The sequence below is a fragment of the Schistocerca cancellata genome, chromosome 1 (genome assembly GCF_023864275.1).
Source record: "Schistocerca cancellata isolate TAMUIC-IGC-003103 chromosome 1, iqSchCanc2.1, whole genome shotgun sequence".
Taxonomy (NCBI): Eukaryota; Metazoa; Arthropoda; class Insecta; order Orthoptera; family Acrididae; genus Schistocerca; species Schistocerca cancellata.
Window position 1 is genome coordinate 718,742,858 of NC_064626.1, and position 22,124 is coordinate 718,764,981.

A 22,124-nucleotide genomic window follows, 5' to 3' on the forward strand; every position below is an offset into this window, starting at 1 on the left:
GTGGGGCGTGAGGTCTCCACAGTACATCGATGTTGTCGCCAGTGGTCGGCGGAAGGTGCACGTGCCCGTCGACCTGGGACCGGACCGCAGCGACGCACGGATGTACGCCAAGACCGTAGGATCCTACGCAGTGCCGTAGGGGACCGCACCGCCACCTCCCAGCAAATTAGGGACACTGTTGCTCCTGGGGTATCGGCGAGGACCATTCGCAACCGTCTCCATGAAGCTGGGCTACGGTCCCGCACACCGTTAGGCCGTCTTCCGCTCACGCCCCAACATCGTGCAGCCCGCCTCCAGTGGTGTCGCGACAGGCGTGAATGGAGGGACGAATGGAGACGTGTCGTCTTCAGCGATGAGAGTCGCTTCTGCCTTGGTGCCAATGATGGTCGTATGCGTGTTTGGCGCCGTGCAGGTGAGCGCCACAATCAGGACTGCATACGACCGAGGCACACAGGGCCAACACCCGGCATCATGGTGTGGGGAGCGATCTCCTACACTGGCCGTACACCACTGGTGATCGTCGAGGGGACACTGAATAGTGCACGGTACATCCAAACCGTCATCGAACCCATCGTTCTACCATTCCTAGACCGCCAAGGGAACTTGCTGTTCCAACAGGACAATGCACGTCCGCATGTATCCCGTGCCACCCAACGTGCTCTAGAAGGTGTAAGTCAACTACCCTGGCCAGCAAGATCTCCGGATCTGTCCCCCATTGAGCATGTTTGGGGCTGGATGAAGCGTCGTCTCACGCGGTCTGCACGTCCAGCACGAACGCTGGTCCAACTGAGGCGCCAGGTGGAAATGGCATGGCAAGCCGTTCCACAGGACTACATACAGCATCTCTACGATCGTCTCCATGGGAGAATAGCAGCCTGCATTGCTGCGAAAGGTGGATATACACTGTACTAGTGCCGACATTGTGCATGCTCTGTTGCCTGTGTCTATGTGCCTGTGGTTCTGTCAGTGTGATCATGTGATGTATCTGACCCCAGGAATGTGTCAATAAAGTTTCCCCTTCCTGGGACAATGAATTCACGGTGTTCTTATTTCAATTTCCAGGAGTGTATATAGGAAAAAGGTGCCAGAAACAATGCTTCGATGGAAATTATTTCTTTGATTTGTTAGCAGAAGATAAGTAGCTTTCGGTAAGTAAAAACTATACTACTTGTCTAGTGCTACCAACAGTACGCCAGGCAATATTTCTTCCGGCCCATACGGACGTAATGTGTTTGGCCGGAACTAGCTTCTGACTTTGAACTGCTTAGTGTAGCGATCAGCCTATTTCGCCGGGCAGCATGGAACCATTCAGGTGGGATACGCAGCAGGCTCCAGCAATGTAGTGTAGTAGTTGTCAGGCGTGACGTACACAGTTACGACATTAATACACTTGCCACAGACTATGACAGATGCAACCTTTTATGTGACATAATTCTGATTCACGACAACGCTCTTCTGAATTTTTCTATACAGGCACAAATCCTTGTCTTATAACAGGCTCTATAGACAGGTATTTACTCATCCTCCACGTAGTCTACATATTTCTGAAGCTATGGTTAAGCATATTTGCTGGTAACCTTTGAGTGACTTCAAGAGTCGTTGATGGGTGAATCACCATGTGTCTGTTTGGTGTTAACGAGTTGAAAACTGTGTCGGGCTATCTACGACCGAAACTAGATTATTGTTTATCAGTCTGTGACCCTTACTAAATTGAATTGATAGAAGAAAAATTTGAAAATTTGTGGTAAGGTCTTATGGGACCAAACTGCTGAGGTCATCGTTCCCTAAGCTTACACACTACTTACTCTAACTTAAACTAACTTACGGTAAGGACGATACAGACACCCATGCTCGAGGGAGGACTCGAACCCCCGACGGGGGAAGCCGCGCGGACCGTGACAACGCGTCCTAAACAGCTCGCCTACCCCGTGCGGCTTGATCGAAGACGTAGAGAAGATCCACAGCAAAGCGGCGAGTTTCGTCACCGGATCGTTTAGGCGGTGCGAGAGCGTTATAGAAATGCTGAACAAATTAACAAACTCTGCGGCAGAAGCTGCAATAGCAGCGTTGTGCATGACGTAGACGTTTACTGTTCAAATTTCGAGAGCGCCCGCTTCAAGAAGAGTCGGGCAAAATATTGCTTGTTCCCACATACCGTACACCTCCAAAAACCACGACGAGTAGATCAGAGTAATTAAAGCTCAAGCGGAGGTTCACTGATAGTCATTATTTCGACGCACCATTCGCGGACGGAAGAGGGAAGATGGAAAAGACAGTAAAACCCAAAATATCCTTACCACTTACTGTACAAAATAATTGGGGAAACTTGTGGGAGCTACAGTAGACGTCGATGTAGATGGTTTCATGGTTCGTATTCCGCAAGTCACCTTAAAGATTTTAATGGAGTGCTATCGTGTTTTACAGCCCCCCCTCCCCCTTCCTGCCAACAGGCCGACACTTGAACATCCCGTCTGCCGCTTCCTCCCAAAAGACTTAACTGGCCTTTTCTATTTGATAATGGTGGTAGGGAAGAATGATACTTGACACATCACTGTATAAAATCAAATTTCTATTATTCTATCGTTACGTTACTTTTATGAGATATATGTGGAAGGAATATCTTGCTTGACTCTTCTTCGAATATGCTCAGTAAGAATTTTAGCAGTGGGTGTGTCACTGTGGTGGATGACGCCTCTGCTGCTACTAAAGACGGTTGCGTATGTCTGTTGACGAAATAAAATCGTGACATAACGTACCTCTTGAACTATTTTCTCTCTTTTCTTTTAAACTTCCTTGTTAAAGGATCTGTAGTGACTGGAATAGGTCGCAGTAGTATTCCGTAAGCTATCCTCTTCGTAATGAGTCATGCTACCTTAGGATTCTTTCATTGAATCTCTCTGCAATCTGCATACTTATACGAGATATTTCGATCTTAAATCGCTTGATACGAGCAGGTATTTTATCGTTGTGACTATTTTCACAGACTAATAGCCAATGGTGCATGAAAAATTATTGTGTTTTTCGCATATTTACGTGCCGTCTGTTTATGCGGACTATTAGGTGTCAGTTCTTGTGTCTCAATGGTCAATCGTCTATGCCTAAAAACATAAGCTCATCATGTGAATATTCTGCCTTTTTAGTATGTATAGAGCCTTGTTGTAGCTGTACCCTCGAAAATTATTTAAAAAAAAAAAAGAAAGCAGTTGTATACCGAAGGACAGGTCTAAATAAAAAGAGCCGTAGTGAAAAATACCACTTCCATTTGACGTAAAATAGGTGTTTATTCTGTGTTTGAAGTTTTATGAAGATATATCTTTGTGGAAAGAAGTATTCTTCATGCCTCATGTGTGGCGCACGTCATAGGAACGTTTTGCCACCACGTATGAATTACAACATTAATTTACCGAACAGTAAAATATTTACACGCTACTAATTGAACTTTGTTCGGGATTCGGTTATAGTCCATAACGTTTTTACTCTTTACTCGGAATGCCAATTAACTTGGCGGAGGGACTGATGGCTTTTTATATTAAACTAAACATTAATTACAAATCATTAAAAAAAAATTGGAGATTAAATGCATGGTCTCACTTTGGATGTGTTAACAACATTAAATTTAGTACTCTTTTTTATCTTCCGTTGAACAGGGACACTTTATGACGGAATAAATTACACAGGCAAAGAAGTTATCGTAATCTGACGTATATAGTATCCGTATTTGAAAGGGTCGACTACACTTATGGAATTTTGTTTTCCTGGTAATTGTTCAGCAGTTCGTCGTATCCCCTTCTGCTTCTTCCACTTTCGTCTCCGTCGTCTAACGTGTCGCAGCTTTGTTCTAAACTTTAATATGTTCGCAGTTTGTTGAATGCTGCTCTGTGTTATACGGTCAACAATTTTACGGCTGTTTCCGAGATGCTGTGAGGGTGCGTCTCACATACACGTTTACAGTACCATTCTAACACTACATGTGCCTTTCCATGCCAGACCCCATAAAGAAGCGCTGGTGCTGGCATGGTGTATTTTTAATGTTTTGGAAGACGAATATCGGCATGTAAGCACCCATAAAAAGTTCCAGTTCTGACCCTGTCAAAAAGCAGCGTAACACCGACTTTTATATCACCTCCTTAAAAGAAAAAGATTTGACTACATCATATTTTTTACTTCCTCTATGAGGTGGTGGGGGAGGGCCCAACCCATTTCACCGGGTGTGGGCGCCCTTGGCTGCTTGTGTCTTTGCAGGAACATCAACCTAGGAATAGAAAACATTAAGGAGTTGTCAATCAAATTATACATACAAATAATAGATACAAATAAAATTTATAATAATTTATGTTGAACTTGCAAATACTTTTGCGGAAATGGTAGGCATCAAACGATACTTGACGGGAAAAAAATTGTAACGCTAACAAGTAGCTGTGCGGCATAAACGAAAGTTGGTAGGCCTGTGTCTACATCTGAAAGATGATGTCTATTCAGATTTCGCGCCAGTCGCATAAGAGGGGCTCTAGTGGCGCCACTATGAAGATGCAAATTATGTTTGCTTTAAATTCACGCTGTAACGGCCGTGAGCGTTAGTTACCTTTGAGAATGGACGTAGTGAATTGATGTTAGTCAGGAATATCTTTAAAGCAACAAAGACGCCAATATCAACACCTCACTGTGTCTGAACGGGGTCGTAATAGGGCAACAAGAAGCAGGGATTTTCCTTCTACGGGATGTTCAAAAAGTCAGTCCACAGTGCCGTGCGATTGTTAGCCGCGCGTGCCGTATGATTGTTCGACTGCCTAGGTTACTTTCTTTCAAGTGGATTCTCCCAACATTCCACTGTTTCGTTTATCTCAGCCAGCGTCAGTAGTATCATTGGTGTGTGTCGAGCGTGTTGACGTGAACGTTTAAGTTAAGTTCCTTTGTTCGTTTGTTTCGTTTTTGTCACTGTTAAAATGCTAACCATTGAAGAACGTGAGGCTGTAGTCGAACAAGTGTTAAAAACTGGCTGTAAATACACAGTTTCAGCTCGTCGAACATTTAATTTAGTTTTCCCGGAGACAACACTCCACATTGCAATACTGTGCGAGATTTTATTAACAAATTTCGAAGTACAAGTTCAGTGACAGATGCACCGAGAAGTGGTCGTCCTAGCGTTTTGTCTGAGGATAAACTACTCGATATTTCCGATAAAATGTCCATGAGTCCGAACAAGTCAGTAAGAAAACTCGCCCAGGAAATCGATGTTAGCGTCGGAACGGCCCACACAACTGTAAGGAAAAAGTAGAACTTTTCTCATACAAAGTGACAGTCGTGCAAGAACTGAAAGCCGGCCGATGTGGCCGAGCGGTTCTACGCGCTTCAGTCTGGAACCAAGCGACCGCTACGGTCGCAGGTTCGAATCCTGCCTCGGACATGGATGTGTGTGATGTCCTTAGGTTAGTTAGGTTTAGGTTCGAATCCCGCCTCGGACATGGATGTGTGTGATGTCCTTAGGTTAGTTAGGTTTAAGTACTTCTAAGTTCTAGAGGACTGATGACCTCAGATGTTAAGTCCCATAGTGCTCAGAGGCATTTGAACCAGTCAAGAACTGAAAAATACTGATCGTGGCAAGAGACTGCATTATTGTCAATGGTTCAAAAATTTCGTTGAACAGAATGGAAGGGATATTCTTAATGAAACGTTTTTCATTGCTGAGGCGTGGTTTTATTCATCCGGGTACATGTACTTGCAGAATTCTCGTATCTGGAGTACTGCAAATCCATTGTGTATTCATGAGGAACCACTTCATTCTGTGAAAATAGGAGTTTGGATTGCAACTACTAGACGTCGGACTGTGGGTCCCATATTTTTCAACGAAACAATGAACGCCCAACGATACTGCAGTGATATTCTGTACCCATTCATAGGAGAACTTGTGTTAAGTGAATTACTGAACGGTTATTTTCAACAAGATGGTGCAACCGCGCATACAGCTCGCGTTTCAATGTCACTGCTTGCTGATGATTTTTGGTGATCGCATAATCTCATAGGGACTTTGACCTCCACGATCGCCTGACCTAACACCACCTGACATTATCTTCTGGGTTGCAGCGAAAGCAACTGTCTATAAAAACCGTCCAAAATCCATCGATGAATTGAAAACTGCAGTATCCACTTCCACTGCTTGAAATGTTACAGCTTGTGTTTGGAAACATGATTAGACGAATTGAATTGTGTATTCAACAACAGGGGGGGGGGGGGCGACGTCACAAGAAGAAAGAATGTATGGCCTCAAGAAGAGCGTCCGCAGCTCGTGGTCGTGCGGTAGCGTTCTCGCTTCCCGCGCCCGGGTTCCCGGGTTCGATTCCCGGCGGGGTCAGGGATTTTCTCTGCCTCGTGATGACTGGGTGTTGTGTGATGTCCTTAGGTTAGTTAGGTTTAAGTAATTCTCAGTTCTAGGGGACTGATGACCATAGATGTTAAGTCCCATAGTGCTCAGAGCCATTTGAGCCACAAGAAGAGCGGGCTCCAGACGGCCACGTGGCACTACCGAGAGGGAAGACCATCGTTGTTCAGCTAATGAGTTGGGCGCATCGTACTGCGTCTGCAGCAGCAATTTGGGCAGCTGTTGGCACCACAGTGACACAAAGGATTTCGGTTACTTGCAGGACAGCTCCGAGCCAGAAGCCCTGTAGCGTGCATTCCGCTGACCGCAAACCACCGCTATTTGCGACTACGTGGGTGTCCATTGCGAGCTCATTGGATGCCAGGGTGGAGGTCTGTCATGTTTTCTGATGAAAATTATTTCTGCTTCGGTGCCAGTGATGGCCGTGTGTTGGTTAGCAGGAGGCCAGTAGAGGGCGTGCAACCAGGCTGTGTGCGTGGCAGGCACACTGGTCTACACCTTGAGTTGTGGTCGAAGTCGCGATCTCGTGTGACAACAGCAGAACTCTCACGCTTATCCCACACTTCCTCACTAGAAATGTGTGCTTCAGCCTGGTGATTCGACTTCGTCTTACTATTCATAAACAGCATTCCAGGTGTTGTCTTCCAACTGGATATCGCTCGCCCACTGTTTTAACCCAAGATGCTCTGCAGAATGACTATATGTCACCTTGGCCTTCTCGGTTACCAGATCTGTCTCCAGTCGAGCACATATGGGACCCATCGGACGACAACTGAAGCACCGTCCACAAACAGCATTAACCGTCCCTCTATCCCCGGCCAAGAGCAACGGGCACGGAACAGTGCCTCACAAACTGACATCCGGCACCTGTACGGTCCAATGCATACACTTTCGCATGCTCGCTTTCAGCATTCTGGCGGTTACACCGCTTATTAATGTGCCAGCATTTCACATTTGCAATGGCGTATCTCGCGCCCACATTAAACTGCCATCTTGCAATGTCAATCACTCAAATATATTACGTAGAAAAATGAGTTCCCGAAACTTCGTTGCTGTAAATTAATTATATTTTTGGTATTGTGATATTTTCCGTCGGTCTATTAGGAGGACGTGTTCACAGCCCAGAATCTCTCCTGTCTGATTTTCAGAAATTCAAAAACAACTGTCAGCGTTGGTCTCACCTTTTTGAAAGTTCAGTGTCTTACCAACTTCGTTACCAACAGTATCTTTGTCGAGGCAGCTGAGGTTGTTTTTCCTTATCGCTGATGACGGTTAAAGGGAATTATGAGTAATGAATTATTTTTTTAGCTTCTGAATAGATGGAAAAGTTTGTTGCACAACCAAAATCCATCATTTACCCTGATATAAAAACGCTGAAATTTCATTTTATAAATTTTATTTGTATCTGTTACCCTAATTTATGTATGTTGAACTTGCGAATTTGACCGATGAAATATTTTCAAACGTTAAACTATGCAAACAGCATGTTTTGACACTTGTATGGACGGTAACGAGTTTTCGCAAATTTTCTTTGTGTCATCTATGTTACACGGGTACTGTGCCTTGTAGCCGTTCAAAGCTCATGCTCGTCAGTATTTCACTGTTTCTTCTAGCGCCATGGGAGAAGATGTTTCGGTAATTTTGTAACAAAATAATCACGATCGTTTGAAAGTGGCTCAGCCTGCAGGTTTGGATTGCGCCATTCCCTCTTCCTATAAGACCGAAGATCTACTGTCATAGAAACAATCTATTTGTTACGGAGACTTTTAATCTGTCTAGCGTCACACCACCACACAAAGTTGTAACAGCCAACAAAACAGCTACTGGAGCCGCCGGGTATCGATCCCGGTACCTCTCACATGCTAAGCGAGCGCTCTACCATCTGAGCTACGCCCCCAGACACGAGAGTTTGTGCTTCGACATCGTACACCCGTTTCCAGGCCAGCGCCCTGGGTGCCTTTTGTAAAGTGGACCGGTGGGGGCTCGGGGGGCAAAGTGGGCAGGGGTCGAAACCTGAGGCCTGGCCACAGTGTCCCCCTCACCACCACCGAGCTTGTGGTGCTTAGTAGGGAAGCGGGAGAAACAGGAATCAACAGTAGTGGAAGGCGTTGTTATTTATTTATTTGCATGTGTTTTTGTAAGATTCACTAATAGCATGAAATTATGCGAACACATATGTGAAAGAAAATGAAATATAAATTCTGGGTAAAGAAAAAGAAAGGAAAAAGGAAAAGCAAAAAGAAATAAAATCCGCGCAATCTGCGACGCGCTCTCCCATCCGCGGAGATCAGAAGTAGAATAGATCGTAGGCGGTTGAAACTCAGACACCGCCGGGTGAGGAGGGGTGGGTGCCCTCTGTGCCAGGCACCCCCCAACTCAGTGGAGGTCTAACAAAGACCGCTCGAAGATAGTTGGCAAATAATGTTCGGTAACGTGGCGTGTTTTCGAGAGCTGCATGGGCTGTTCGTAAATAGGTCCAGAAGTCGAGGCGGGATTTAGGTCCCTCATGAAAGAGATAAGCGACCGCCCACCCTTTGACCCACGTAATAGCATGACATTTGGCGGCGGGAAAATGTCGGTCCTCCGGGTATAGAAACATGCGAGGCTCGACTGTGTCTGGTGGCACCCGGAGATAGCAGGCAATGATTTGTTGCACGAAGCGCCATACATCTCGCGATGAGGCGCATGTCAGACGGTGTTCATCAGTGTCCAGTTGCTGGCAAAGGAGACAAAGAGGGGATTCTGACAAGCCAATGTTGTGCAGGCGCTGCTTCGTGGCAAATTTCCTGTTGACTATGTGATACCACAGTGCCCGGACGTTCGTAGGGAAGAAGGGCTGGTGGACGGTAGTCCACACTATGGGCCACTGGATGGAGGGGTGTTTGGTCTCCATCACATTCTGGGGAACACAGCGCAGCAACAGGCTGTAAAAATCCTTAGTCCTAGGTGGGCGTGTATCTGGGAGACTGGTATGTATGTAACTGTAGTCGACGAAAAAGGTCGAAATATGGGACAAATGAGGCGCGATATGGCCGACAGACACCGGTGGTGAGGTGGAAGCAGGTAGGAGGACCTCAAGCAAGCTGCGTGTTAGAGATGTACCCTGGCCCATCCACTGTTTTCTCATGGTACTCATGTACAAGGCTGCAGCTCGCATACGGACATTAACGAGCCCGACGCCACCATAACGTGAGGGCAGGGTAAGTGTCTCATAACGGACTTTAAACATTGAACCAGCCGTGAGATAATAGCCAAAAGCCGCCTGAAGGTTGCTCCCAATTGCAGTTGGCAGAGGGAGAACTTGCGCGATGTGAACCAATTTTGATGCCACATAAAGATTAATAAACGCAACCCGTTGAAGTGTGTCCTGGCGGCGCAAGAGGTTCTGGCGGACGTCGTTGCGGATGACGTGTAACAGGCGACGGAAATTCGTTGCCGCCGTGCGTGTGACCGTGGGGGTAAAGGTAATGCCCAGGTACCGGAAAGTCCGCACAAGCGGCAGTGGTGCCACTTCACCCTCCTGGAGGCCTCGTCCAATGTGCATGGCAGAAGATCCATCTGAGCTACGCCCCCAGACACGAGAGTTTGTGCTTCGATATCGTACACCCGTTTCCAGGCCAGCGCCCTGGGTGCCAGCCCGACCACGCCCTCCTCTCTCCCCACCCAGTCGGCCACTCTGCCTCCATGCGTGCCAGCAAAACCTCGGCCACGCACACAGACTTCGCGTTACTAGGAAACCTCAAGCAGCTGTGGGCGTAGCTCAGATGGTAGAGCTCTCGCTTAGCATGTGAGAGGTACCGGGATCGATACCCGGCGCCTCCAGATACGATTTTGGGAAAAAAAAGGGCGACGATATTTTGACCGTGCGAACGTTGAGCCGGCACGGTACCTCAGAATCGGTCAGATCGCTTCTCGCCCTCTGTAATAAAACACTGAGTAATGGAATTAACGATCAACTTGATGGGATGTCTTGTGACGTCCGCCCTGACCAAACGTTTGGAAAAAAAAGGCCACGATATCTTGACCGTGTAGAGGTAAGATAATCATTAATCTCTTAATTAGTGGCTGAAATGAATGAATTGACGAGAAATCAACTGTCTTTAGGAAAATGGTATTTAACTTTTAAGTCAAAAGGCTTTAACTTATCTCCGGAACGAAAAGATCCTATACACCTTAACAATTTATACAGCTTCTTGTTGACCTTTCTATATTTGATGATAATGTTTTGTTGGGGTAACATGAGGATTAAATAAACTGTTCATTGCTCAAAAATGGTTCAAATGGCTCTGAGCCCTATGGGACTTAACATCTGAGGTCATCAGTCACCTAGAACTTAGACCTACTTAAACCTAACTAACCCAAGGACATCACACACATCCATGCCCGAGGCAGGATTCGAACCTGCGACCGTAGCGGTCGCTTGGTTCCAGACTGAAGCGCCTAGAACCGCTTGGCTACAAAGGCCGGCTGTTCATTGTTATATCATTGATTTACGTTTATTATTTTCATCCATAATTTTTGATCATAAGATTAAGTTACCTTAATTGTTTTCGAAAGCTCATATCGTCAAACCAGATTGCGACCTCGATGTTGGATTAAGAAAAATTTTGGGTGCAGGAGCCTAGTAATTAGGTCTGTTTGGGGCCTTAAATTCTTACATGATCTATGTACAGACTGGGGTGAGCCAGGTCGGTTTCTATCCTAAGACTGTTTACTCATGTTAGTGCGAAAGGACCATGTGCGAAAAATATTTATTTATATTATTGATTGTTATTAATTTATTACTATTTTTACAGATTAATGTGTTGAATTTAGAATTCATTTATGTAGATTTTTTCTACAAGTACTATTGATACTTTATGATTTATTTACATTTCTTTTGAATTTTCTTCTTTTGGTTATTCGTGTTGTAGTTAGTGTGGCTTTTTTAACTTTCGGAGCCGAAGACCCACTCGTGTACCCTTGATGACTGAACGACACAAAGCTTTACGCCTCTCCTCGGCCCGTCAGCACCGACAATGGACCGTTGATGATTGGGAACAAGTTGTCTGGTCGGACGAGTCTCGTTTCAAATTGTATCGAGTGGGTGGACGTGTTTGGGTATGGACACAACCTTATGAATCCATGGAACCTGTATGTCAGCAGAGGACTGTTCAAGCTGGTGGAGGGCCTGTAATCGTGTGGGGTGTGTGCAGTTGTGCAGTGATACGGGACCTCTGATGCGTCTAGGCACGACTCTTTCAGGTGACACGTACGTAACCATCCTGTCTGATCACGTACATTCATTCATGTCCATTGTGCATTCCGACGGACTTGAGCAATTCCAGCAGGACAATGCGACACCCCAAATTTCCAGAATTACTACAGAATGGCTCCAGGACACTCTTCTAAGTTTAAACAATTCCACTGGCCACCAAATTCCCCAGACATGAATATTATCAAGCATATCCGGTTCAAATGGCTCTGAGCACTATGGGACTTAACGTCTATGGTCATCAGTCCCCTAGAACTTAGAACTACTTAAACCTAACTAACCTAAGGACATCACACAACACCCAGCCATCACGAGGCAAGCATATCCGGGACGCCTTGCAACGTGTCGCTTAGAAGAGATCTACACCCCCTCATACTCATACGGATTTATGGACAGCCCTGCAGGATTCGTGGTGTGAATTCCCTCCAGAAGTACATCAGACATTGAGTCCATGCCACGTCGTGTTGCGGCACTTCTGAGTGCTCGTGGGGGCCCTACACGATATTAGGCAGGTGTACCAGTTTCTTTGTCTCTTCAGTGTATAATATGTAACCACCGCCAATTACTGTGCGTTGGCTTCGGAAGCATAAATGCAGATGTCGGCAGTCAGATTTTGTGCTTAACTGGGCAACACATAACACTGCGAGACGAATGCTTAGCATACGTCAGCCCGCGCCCCCGGGGGTTAGGACATTCGCTACAGGCTAGGGCGCCAAGGGTTACAGGATACGCCGACAGATCACAGAGCTGTCGCCCTGCCGTGACTCGGCCGTCAGGTGACACGCGTGCAATCGAAAACTGGACACGTCTGCACTGTGTTCGTGCAACCAGTGGAGCAGGGATGCAAAGGAATGCCTCTCACATCAAGGACAAAATCGCCGAACTGATGATAGCGCTACAGTGAACTAGAAATGTGTAAAACAACAATGTTTTGCATCTTACACTGCCTTGCTGCTCATGTCTGTACTGTGTTAAAACTAACTTGGCAGGCGTACCAAGAACAACTTACCAGAGTGACATCTCAATAGTATGAATGGTTTAGGAACGCATAGAGGACAAAAATACAAAGAAACATCCATTTTTATTTATATAGTCTAACAATAACGTGGGTCAGAGTGTGGTTGTAACATAAGTCCACCCGCTACATCCACACTTTGTAGTTCTACATAACAGTAAAATACAGGCATATACATCACATATCGTTAAATATCTCATGAAAATGCCTTCTCCAAGTTGTAGGTAGTACCCGCAATTGACCAGAAACCTCCTAAAGTAGCTTTGTCAAACACTAATTTAATTTAATTTTATTATTTTTGTATATTAATAGAAACTGTTATGTAGGCATGCTGATCCTATTTTGTGTTAAGTTTTTTCCTGTCTATTCCATTTTCTTCTCTGGTAACAATACTCAGTAAATGTCTGAAGATAGCCTTGTAAGCCGAAAACCGGTTAACACAATATAAGTAATACTGTAGAACAACAGCAGTCTGGTGCTTTTCATTTATTATAATGTTGTTCTACCAAGAAACGACGAAGGATTCAGTTAACATGAACAGATATTCCTTTATTATTCACTCTGAAACAAATAAACGTACTGAGTGATAGCACAACACAACAGTAAATGTGTAATGACAACTTGATTCCTATAGGACGTACACATGATTATTGTTATTATATGGCGGAGCTACGGACTACGGTTATTTCAACTGTTTCTTCTGTCTATTCTTTCACATTTGTCTCATCTTTTCTCAATGTATCTTTCTTGTTTCTTCTGTCGAAGTGGCTCCAACCTTCTTCTCGTGTTTTTTATGGAAACCGTTGGAGTCCTGTGATGTATTTCTGAGTGGCTGTCGTTCTTCAATACCTTGTGAGTGATTTGGAATCCATCCATGTTTCTTCCAACTATTTGCACGATGTGTTACCCATCTCCAATTGACCAAAGTAAGTAAATAGTCTTTTTTTTTGTCAGTCTGTTGGGATTCATCTTTTGGATGTGGCCGTAGTGGGTTATTCTTTTCCTCATCGTGCCTGTAAGTTTTTCAGTATGTGTATAAAGTCCATTATCATGACATCTTCTGTATTGTGTTTTTGCCTTTCATTGACTCTTGCCACTAACTATTTAGGAAATAGGTGCCAGAAACAATGCTTCGGTTGAAATGATTTCTTTGATGTGTTAACAGATGATAATTCGCTTTCGGTAAGTAAGAAAATATACTACTTGTATAGTGCTATCAACAGTACGACAGACAATATTTTTTCCGGCCCATACGGAGGCCGGAGCTACCCTCTGACTTTGAAGTGCTTAGTGTAGGGGCCGCAGCTCGTGGTCGTGCGGTAGCGTTGTCGCTTCCCGCGCCCGGGTTCCCGGGTTCGATTCCCGGCGGGGTCAGGGATTTTCTCTGCCTCGTGATGACTGGGTGTTGTGTGATGTCCTTAGGTTAGTTAGGTTTAATTAGTTCTTAGTTCTAGGGGACTGATGACCAAAGATGTTAAGTCCCATAGTGCTCAGAGCCATTTGAACCTTAGTGTAGCGACCAGCGCCAGGCGGAGTGGCTGAGCGGTACTATGCGCTAACCTGAGGAACCGCGTGACCGCTACAGTCGCAGGTTCGAATCCTGCCTCGGGCATGGATGTGTGTGATGCCCTTAGGTTAGTTAGGTTTAAGTAGTTCTAAGTTCTAGGGGACTGATGACCTCAGAAGTTAAGTCCCATAGCACTCAGAGGCATTTTGTAGCGACCAGCCTAGTTCGCCATGCACCATGGAGCCATTCACGTGGCAAACACAGAAAGTTTTAGCAATTTGGTGTAGTAGTTGTCAGACGTGACATACCCAGTTATGGCAATAGTACGCTTGCAAAAGATTATGACAGATGTAGCCTTTTATATGATATAATTCTGATTCACGACAATACTCTTCTGAATTTTCTATACAGGCACAAATCCTTGTCTTATAACAGGCTCTATAGACAGGTATTTACTCATCCTCCACGTAGTCTACATATTTTTGAAGCTATGGTTAAGCATATTTGCTGGTAACCTTTGAGTGACTTCAAGAGTCGTTGATGGGTGAATCACCATGTGTCTGTTTAGTGTTACGAGTTGAAAACTGTGTCGGGCTATCTACGACCGAAACTAGATTATTGTTTATCAGTCTGTGACCCTTACCAAATTGAATTGATAGAAGAAAAATTTGAAAATTTGTGGTAAGATCTTATGGGACGAAACTACTGAGGTCATCGTTCCGTAAGCTTACACACAATTTACTCTAACTTAAACTAATTTACGATAAGGATGATACAGACACCCCTGCTCGAGGGAGGACTCGAACCCCCGACGGGGGAAGCCGTGCGGACCGTGACAATGCGCCCTAAACAGCTCGCCTACCCCGTGCGGCTTGATAGAAGGCGTAGAGAAGATCCAAAGCAAAGCGGCGCGTTTCGTCACCGCATCGTTTAGGCGGTGCGAGAGCGTTATAGAAATGCTGAACAAATTAACAAGCGGCAGAAGCTGCAATAGCAGCGTTGTGCATGACGTAGACGTTTACTGTTCAAATTTCGAGAGCGCCCGCTCCAAGAAGAGTCGGGCAAAATATTACTAGTTCCCACGTACCGTACGTCTCCAAAAACGAGATGATCAGAGTAATTAAAGCTCAAGCGGGGATTCACTGACAGTCATTATTTCGACGCACCATTCGCGGACGGAAGAGGGAAGATGGAAAAGACAGTCAAACCAAAAATATCCTTCACCACTTACTGAACAAAGTAATTGGGGAAACTTGTGGGAGCTACAGTAGACGTAGATGTAGATGGTTTCATGGTTCGTATTCCGCAAGTCACCTCAAGGAGTTTAATGGAGTGCTATCGTGCTTTACAGCCCCCCCTCCCCCTTCCTGCCAACAGGCCGACACTTGAACATCCCGTCCGCCGCTTCGTCCCAAAAGACTGAACTGGCCTTTTCTATTTGATAATGGTGGTAGGGAAGAATGATATTTGACACATTACTGTATAAAATCAAATTTCTATTATTCTATCGTTATGTTAATTTTATGAGATATATGTGGAAGGAATATCTTGCTTGACTCTTCTTCGAATATGCTCAGTAAGAATTTTAGCACTGGGTGTGTCACTGTGGTGGATGACGCCTCTGCTGCTACTAAAGACGGTTGTGTATGTCTGTCGACGAAATAAAATCGTGACAAAACGTACCTCTTGAACTATTTTCTCTCTTTTCTTTTAAACTTCCTTGTTAAAGGATCTGTAGTGACTGGAATAGGTCGCAGTAGTATTCCGTAAACTATCCTCTTCGTAATGAGTCACGCTACCTTAGGATTCTTTCATTATATCTCTCTGGTATCTGCATACTTATACGAGGTATTAAATCGCTCCATATTAATTTACCGAAAAGTAAAATATTTACACGCTACTAATTGAACTTTCTTCGGGATTCGGTTACAGTCCATAACGTTTTTACTCTTTACTCGGAATGCCAATTAACGTGACGGAGGGACTGATGGCTTTTTATATTTTAAACTAAACATAAATTACATCATTTTAAAAAAAATTGGAGATTAAAATGCATGGTCTCACTTTGGATGTGTTAACAACATTAAATTTAGTACTCTTTTTTATCTTCCGTTGAACAGGGAGACTTTATGACGGAATAAATTACACAGGCAAAGAAGTTAACGTAATCTGACGTATATAGTATCAGTATTTGAAAGGGTCGACTACACTTATGCAGTTTTATTTTCCTGGTAATTGTTCAGCAGTTTGTCGTATCCCCTTCCGCTTCTTCCACTTTCGTCTCTGTCGTCTAACGTGTCGCAGCTTTGTTCTAAACATTAATATGTTCGCAGTTTGTTGAATGCTGCTCTGTGTTATACGGTCAACAATTTTACGGCTGTTTCCGAGATGCTGTGAGGGTGCGTCTCACATACACGTTTACAGTACCATTCTAACACTACATGTGCCTTTCCATGCCAGACCCCATAAAGAAGCGCTGGTGCGGGCATGGTGTATTTTTAATGTTTTGGAAGACGAATATCAGCATGTAAGCACCCATAAAAAGTTCCAGTTCTGACCCTGTTAAAAAGCAGCGTAACACCGACTTTTAAATCACCTCCTTAAAAGAAAAAGATTTGACTACATCATATTTTTTACTTCCTCTGTGAGGTGGTGGGGGAGGGCCCAACCCTTTTTACCGGGTGTGGGCGCCCTTGGCTGCTTGTGACTTTGCAGGAACATCAACCTAGGAATAGAAAACATTAAGGAGTTCTCAATCAAATTATACATACAAATAATAGATACAAATAAAATTTATAATAATTTATGTTGAACTTGCAAATACTTTTGCGGAAATGGTAGGCATCAAACGATACTTGACGGGAAAAAAATTGTAACGCCAACAAGTAGCTGTGCGGCATAAACGAAAGTTCGTAGGCTTGTGTCTACATCTGAAAGATGATGTATATTCAGATTTCGCGACAGTCGCATAAGAGGGGCTCTAGTGGCGCCACTATGAAGATGCAAATTATGTTTGCTTTAAATTCACGCTGTAACGGCCGTGAGCATTAGTTACCTTTGAGAATGGACGTAGTGAATTGATGTTAGTCAGGATTGCCTTTAAAGCAACAAAGATCAACACCTCACTGTGTCTGAACAGGGTCATAATAGGGCAGCAAGAAGCAGGGATGTTCCTTCTACGCGATGTTCAAAAAGTCTCTCCACAGTGCCGTGCGATTGTTAGCCGCGCGTGCCGTATGATTGTTCGACTGCCTGGGTTACTTCCCTTCAAGTGGACTCTCCCAACATTCCACTGTTTCGTTTATCTCAGCCAGCGTCAGTAGTATCATTGGTGTGTGTTGAGAGTGTTCACGTGAACGTTTAAGTTAAGTTCCTTTGTTCGTTTGTTTCGTTTTTGTCACTGTTTAAATGCTAACCATTGAAGAACGTGAGGTTTTAGTCGAACAAGTGTTAAAAACTGGCGGTAAATACACAGTTTCAGTTCGACAAACATTTAATTTAGTTTTCCCGGTGACAACACTCCCACACTGCAATACTGTGCGAGATTTTACTAACAAATTTCGAAGTACAGGTTCAGTGACAGATGCACCGAGAAGTGGTCGTCCTAGCGTTTTGTCTGAGGATAAACTACCCGATATTTCCGATAAAATGGCCATGAGTCTGAACAAGTCAGTAAGAAAATTCGCCCAGGAAATCGATGTTAGTGTCTGAACGGCCCACACAGCTGTAAGGGAAAAGTAGAACTTTTCTCATACAAAGTGACAGTCGTGCAAGAACTGAAAGCCGGCCGATGTGGCCGAGCGGTTCTACGCGCTTCAGTCTGGAACCGCGCGACCGCTACGGTCGCAGGTTCGAATCCTGCCTCGGACATGGATGTGTGTGATGTCCTTAGGTTAGTTAGGTTTAAGTACTTCTAAGTTCTAAAGGACTGATGACCTCAGATGTTGAGTCCCATAGTGCTCAGAGCCATTTGAACCAGCCAAGAACTGAAAAATACTGATCATGGCAAGAGACTGCATTATTGTCAATGGTTCAAAAATTTCGTTGAACAGAATGGAAGGGATATTCTTAATGAAACGTTTTTCATTGCTGAGGCGTGGTTTTATTTATCCGGGTACACGTACTTGCAGAATTATCGTATCTGGAGTACTGCAAATCCATTGTGTATTCATGAGGAACCACTTCATTCTGTGAAAATAGGAGTTTGGTTTGCAACTTCTAGACGTCGGACTGTGGGTCCCATATTTTTCAACGAAACAATGAACGCCCAACGATACTGCAGTGATATTCTGTACCCATTTATAGGAGAACTTGTGTTAAGTGAATTACTGAACGGTTATTTTCAACAAGATGGTGCAACCGCGCATACAGCTCGCGTTTCAATGTCACTGCTTGCTGATGATTTTTGGTGATCGCATAATTTCACAGGGACTTTGACCTCCACGATGGCCTGACCTAACACCACCTGACATTATCTTCTGGGTTGCAGCGAAAGCAACTGTCTATAAAAACCGTCCAAAATCCATCGATGAATTGAAAACTGCAGTATCCACTTCCAATGCTTCGGCTACAGAAGAAATGTTACAGCTTGTGTTTGGAAACATGATTAGACGAATTGAATTGTGTATTCAACAACAGGGGGGACGACGACACTTTCAACATTTAATGCGAAAATTTGTAAGTAAAAATGCATATTCAATAAATTAATAACTTATATTTCACTGAGTTTCATTTCGGTATATTCACTGCGGCATGCGGCACGCGCGGCGAACAATCATACGGCACTGGGGAGAGACTTTTTGAACACCCCGTATGACAGTGCAGAAAGACTTAGCAGGAATGTAGCCGCTGTACACAACTGCTGGGAGCGGTGGTCACGATAATGTACGGTCACAAGAAGAAAGAATGTATGGCCTCAAGAAGAGCGTCCGCAGCTCGTGGTCGTGCGGTAGCGTTCTCGCTTCCCGCGCCCGGGTTCCCGGGTTCGATTCCCGGCGGGGTCAGGGATTTTCTCTGCCTCGTGATGACTGGGTGTTGTGTGATGTCCTTAGGTTAGTTAGGTTTAAGTAATTCTAAGTTCTAGGGGACTGATGACCATAGATGTTAAGTCCCATAGTGCTCAGAGCCATTTGAGCCACAAGAAGAGCGGGCTCCAGACGGCCACGTGGCACTACCGAGAGGGAAGACCATCGTTGTTCAGCTAATGAGTTGGGCGCATCGTACTGCGTCTGCAGCAGCAATTTGGGCAGCTGTTGGCACCACAGTGACACAAAGGATTTCGGTTACTTGCAGGACAGCTCCGAGCCAGAAGCCCTGTAGCGTGCATTCCGCTGACCGCAAACCACCGCTATTTGCGACTACGTGGGTGTCCATTGCGAGCTCATTGGATGCCAGGGTGGAGGTCTGTCATGTTTTCTGATGAAAATTATTTCTGCTTCGGTGCCAGTGATGGCCGTGTGTTGGTTAGCAGGAGGCCAGTAGAGGGCGTGCAACCAGGCTGTGTGCGTGGCAGGCACACTGGTCTACACCTTGAGTTGTGGTCGAAGTCGCGATCTCGTGTGACAACAGCAGAACTCTCACGCTTATCCCACACTTCCTCACTGGAAATGTGTGCGCCAGCCTGGTGATTCGACTTCGTCTTACTATTCATAAACAGCATTCCAGGTGTTGTCTTCCAACTGGATATCGCTCGCCCACTGTTTTAACCCAAGATGCTCTGCAGAATGACTACATGTCACCTTGGCCTTCTCGGTTACCAGATCTGTCTCCAGTCGAGCACATATGGGACCCATCGGACGACAACTGAAGCACCGTCCACAAACAGCATTAACCGTCCCTCTATCCCCGGCCAAGAGCAACGGGCACGGAACAGTGCCTCACAAACTGACATCCGGCACCTGTACGGTGCAATGCATACACTTTCGCATGCTCGCTTTCAGCATTCTGGCGGTTACACCGCTTATTAATGTGCCAGCATTTCACATTTGCAATGGCGTATCTCGCGCCCACATTAAACTGCGATCTTGCAGTGTCAATCACTCAAATGTATTACGTAGAAAAATGAGTTCCCGAAACTTCGTTGCTGTGAATTAATTATATTTTTGGTATTGTGATATTTTCCGTCGGTCTATTAGGAGGACTTGTTCACAGCCCAGAATCTCTAGTGTCTGATTTTCAGAAATTCAAAATCAACTGTCAGCGTTGGTCTCACCTTTTTGAAAGATCAGTGTCTTACCAACTTCGTTACCAACAGTATCTTTGTCGAGGCAGCTGAGGTTGTTTTTCCTTATCGCTGATGACGGTTAAAGGGAATTATGAGTAATGAATTATTTTTTTAGCTTCTGAATAGATGGGAAAGTTTGTTGCACAGCCAAAATCCATCATTTACCCTGATATAAAAACTCTGAATTTACATTTTATAAATTTTATTTGTATCTGTTACCCTAATTTATGTATGTTGAACTTGCGAATTTGACCGATGAAATCTTTTCAGACGTTAAACTACGCGAACAGCATGTTTTGACACTTGTATGGACGTTAGCGAGTTTTCGCAAGTTTTCTGTGTATCATCTATGTTACACGGGTACTGTGCCTTGTAGCCGTTCAAAGCTCATGCTCGTCAGTATTTCACTGTTTCTTCTAGCGCCATGGGAGAAGATGTTTCGGTAATTTTGTAACAAAATAATCACGACCGTTTGAAAGTGGCTCAGCCTACAGGTTTCGGTGCGCCATTCCGTCTAAACACATGCGTCGCTATCCCTCTTCCTATAAGACCGAAGATCTACTGTCATAGAAACAATCTATTTGTTACGGAGACTTTTAATCTGTCTAGCGTCACACCACCACACACAGTTGTAACAGTCAACAAAACAGCTACTGGAGGCGCCGGGTATCGATCCCGGTACCTCTCACATGCTAAGCGAGCGCTCTACCATCTGAGCTACGCCCCCAGACACGAGAGTTTGTGCTTCGATATCGTACACCCGTTTTCAGGCCAGCGCCCTGGGTGCCAGCCCGACCACGCCCGCCTGTCTCCCCACCCAGTCGGCCACTCTGCCTCCATACGTGTCAGCGAAACCTCGGCCACGCACACAGACTTCGCGTTACTAGGAAATCTCAAGCAGCTGGGGGCGTAGCTCAGATGGTAGAGCGCTCGCTTAGCATGTGAGAGGTACCGGGATCGATACCCGGCGCCTCCAGATACGATTTTGGAAAAAAAAGGACGACGATATTTTGACCGTGCGAACGTTGAGCCGGCACGGTAGCTCAGAATGTTCGGTCAGAGGGCTTCAAGCCCTCTGTAATAAAACACTGAGTAATGGAATTAACGATCAACTTGATGGGATGTCTTGTGACGTCCGCCCTGAGCAAACGTTTGGAAAAAAAAGGCCACGATATCTTGACCGTGCAGAGGTAGCATAATCATTAGTCTCGTAATTGATGAGTGGAATGAATGGCTTGACGAGAAAGCAAATGTCTTTAAGAAAATGCTATTTAACTTTTAAGTCAAAAGGCTTAAACTTATCTCCGGGACGAGAAGTTCCTATACAACTTAACATTTTATTCCGCTTTTTGTTGACCTTTCTATATTTGATGATAATGTTTTGTTGGGGTAACATGGGGATTAAATAAACTGTTCATTGTTAAAAAATGGTTCAAATGGCTCTGAGCACTATGGGACTTAACATCTGAGGTCCTCAGTCCCCTAGAACTTAGAACTACTTAAACCTAACTAATCTAAGGACATCACACACATCCATGCCCGAGGCAGGATTCGAACCTGCGACTGTAGCGGTCGCTTGGTTCCAGACTGAAGCGCCTAGAACCGCTTGGCTACAAAGGCCGGCTGTTCATTGTTATATCATTGATTTACGATTATTATTTTGATCCATAATTTTTATCATAAGATTAAGTTACCTTAGAGATAACAGCGTAATTGTTTTCGAAAGCTCATATCGTCGATGTTGGATTA

At 44.8% G+C, this 22,124-nt stretch overlaps 3 non-coding genes across 3 annotated transcripts; 1 reads left to right on the plus strand and 2 right to left on the minus strand.

Annotated features, from left to right (window-relative positions):
- Positions 1–8,200: 8,200 nt before the first annotated feature.
- On the minus strand, positions 8,201–8,273 carry Trnaa-agc (transfer RNA alanine (anticodon AGC)). The gene has a single exon. It is a non-coding gene; the product is annotated as a tRNA-Ala (tRNA).
- A 12,756-nt stretch (positions 8,274–21,029) lies between these two features.
- Positions 21,030–21,102, minus strand: Trnaa-agc (transfer RNA alanine (anticodon AGC)). Its single transcript has one exon. It is a non-coding gene; the product is annotated as a tRNA-Ala (tRNA).
- Positions 21,103–21,278: 176 nt separating this feature from the next.
- On the plus strand, positions 21,279–21,351 carry Trnaa-agc (transfer RNA alanine (anticodon AGC)). Its single transcript has one exon. It is a non-coding gene; the product is annotated as a tRNA-Ala (tRNA).
- Positions 21,352–22,124: the final 773 nt, after the last annotated feature.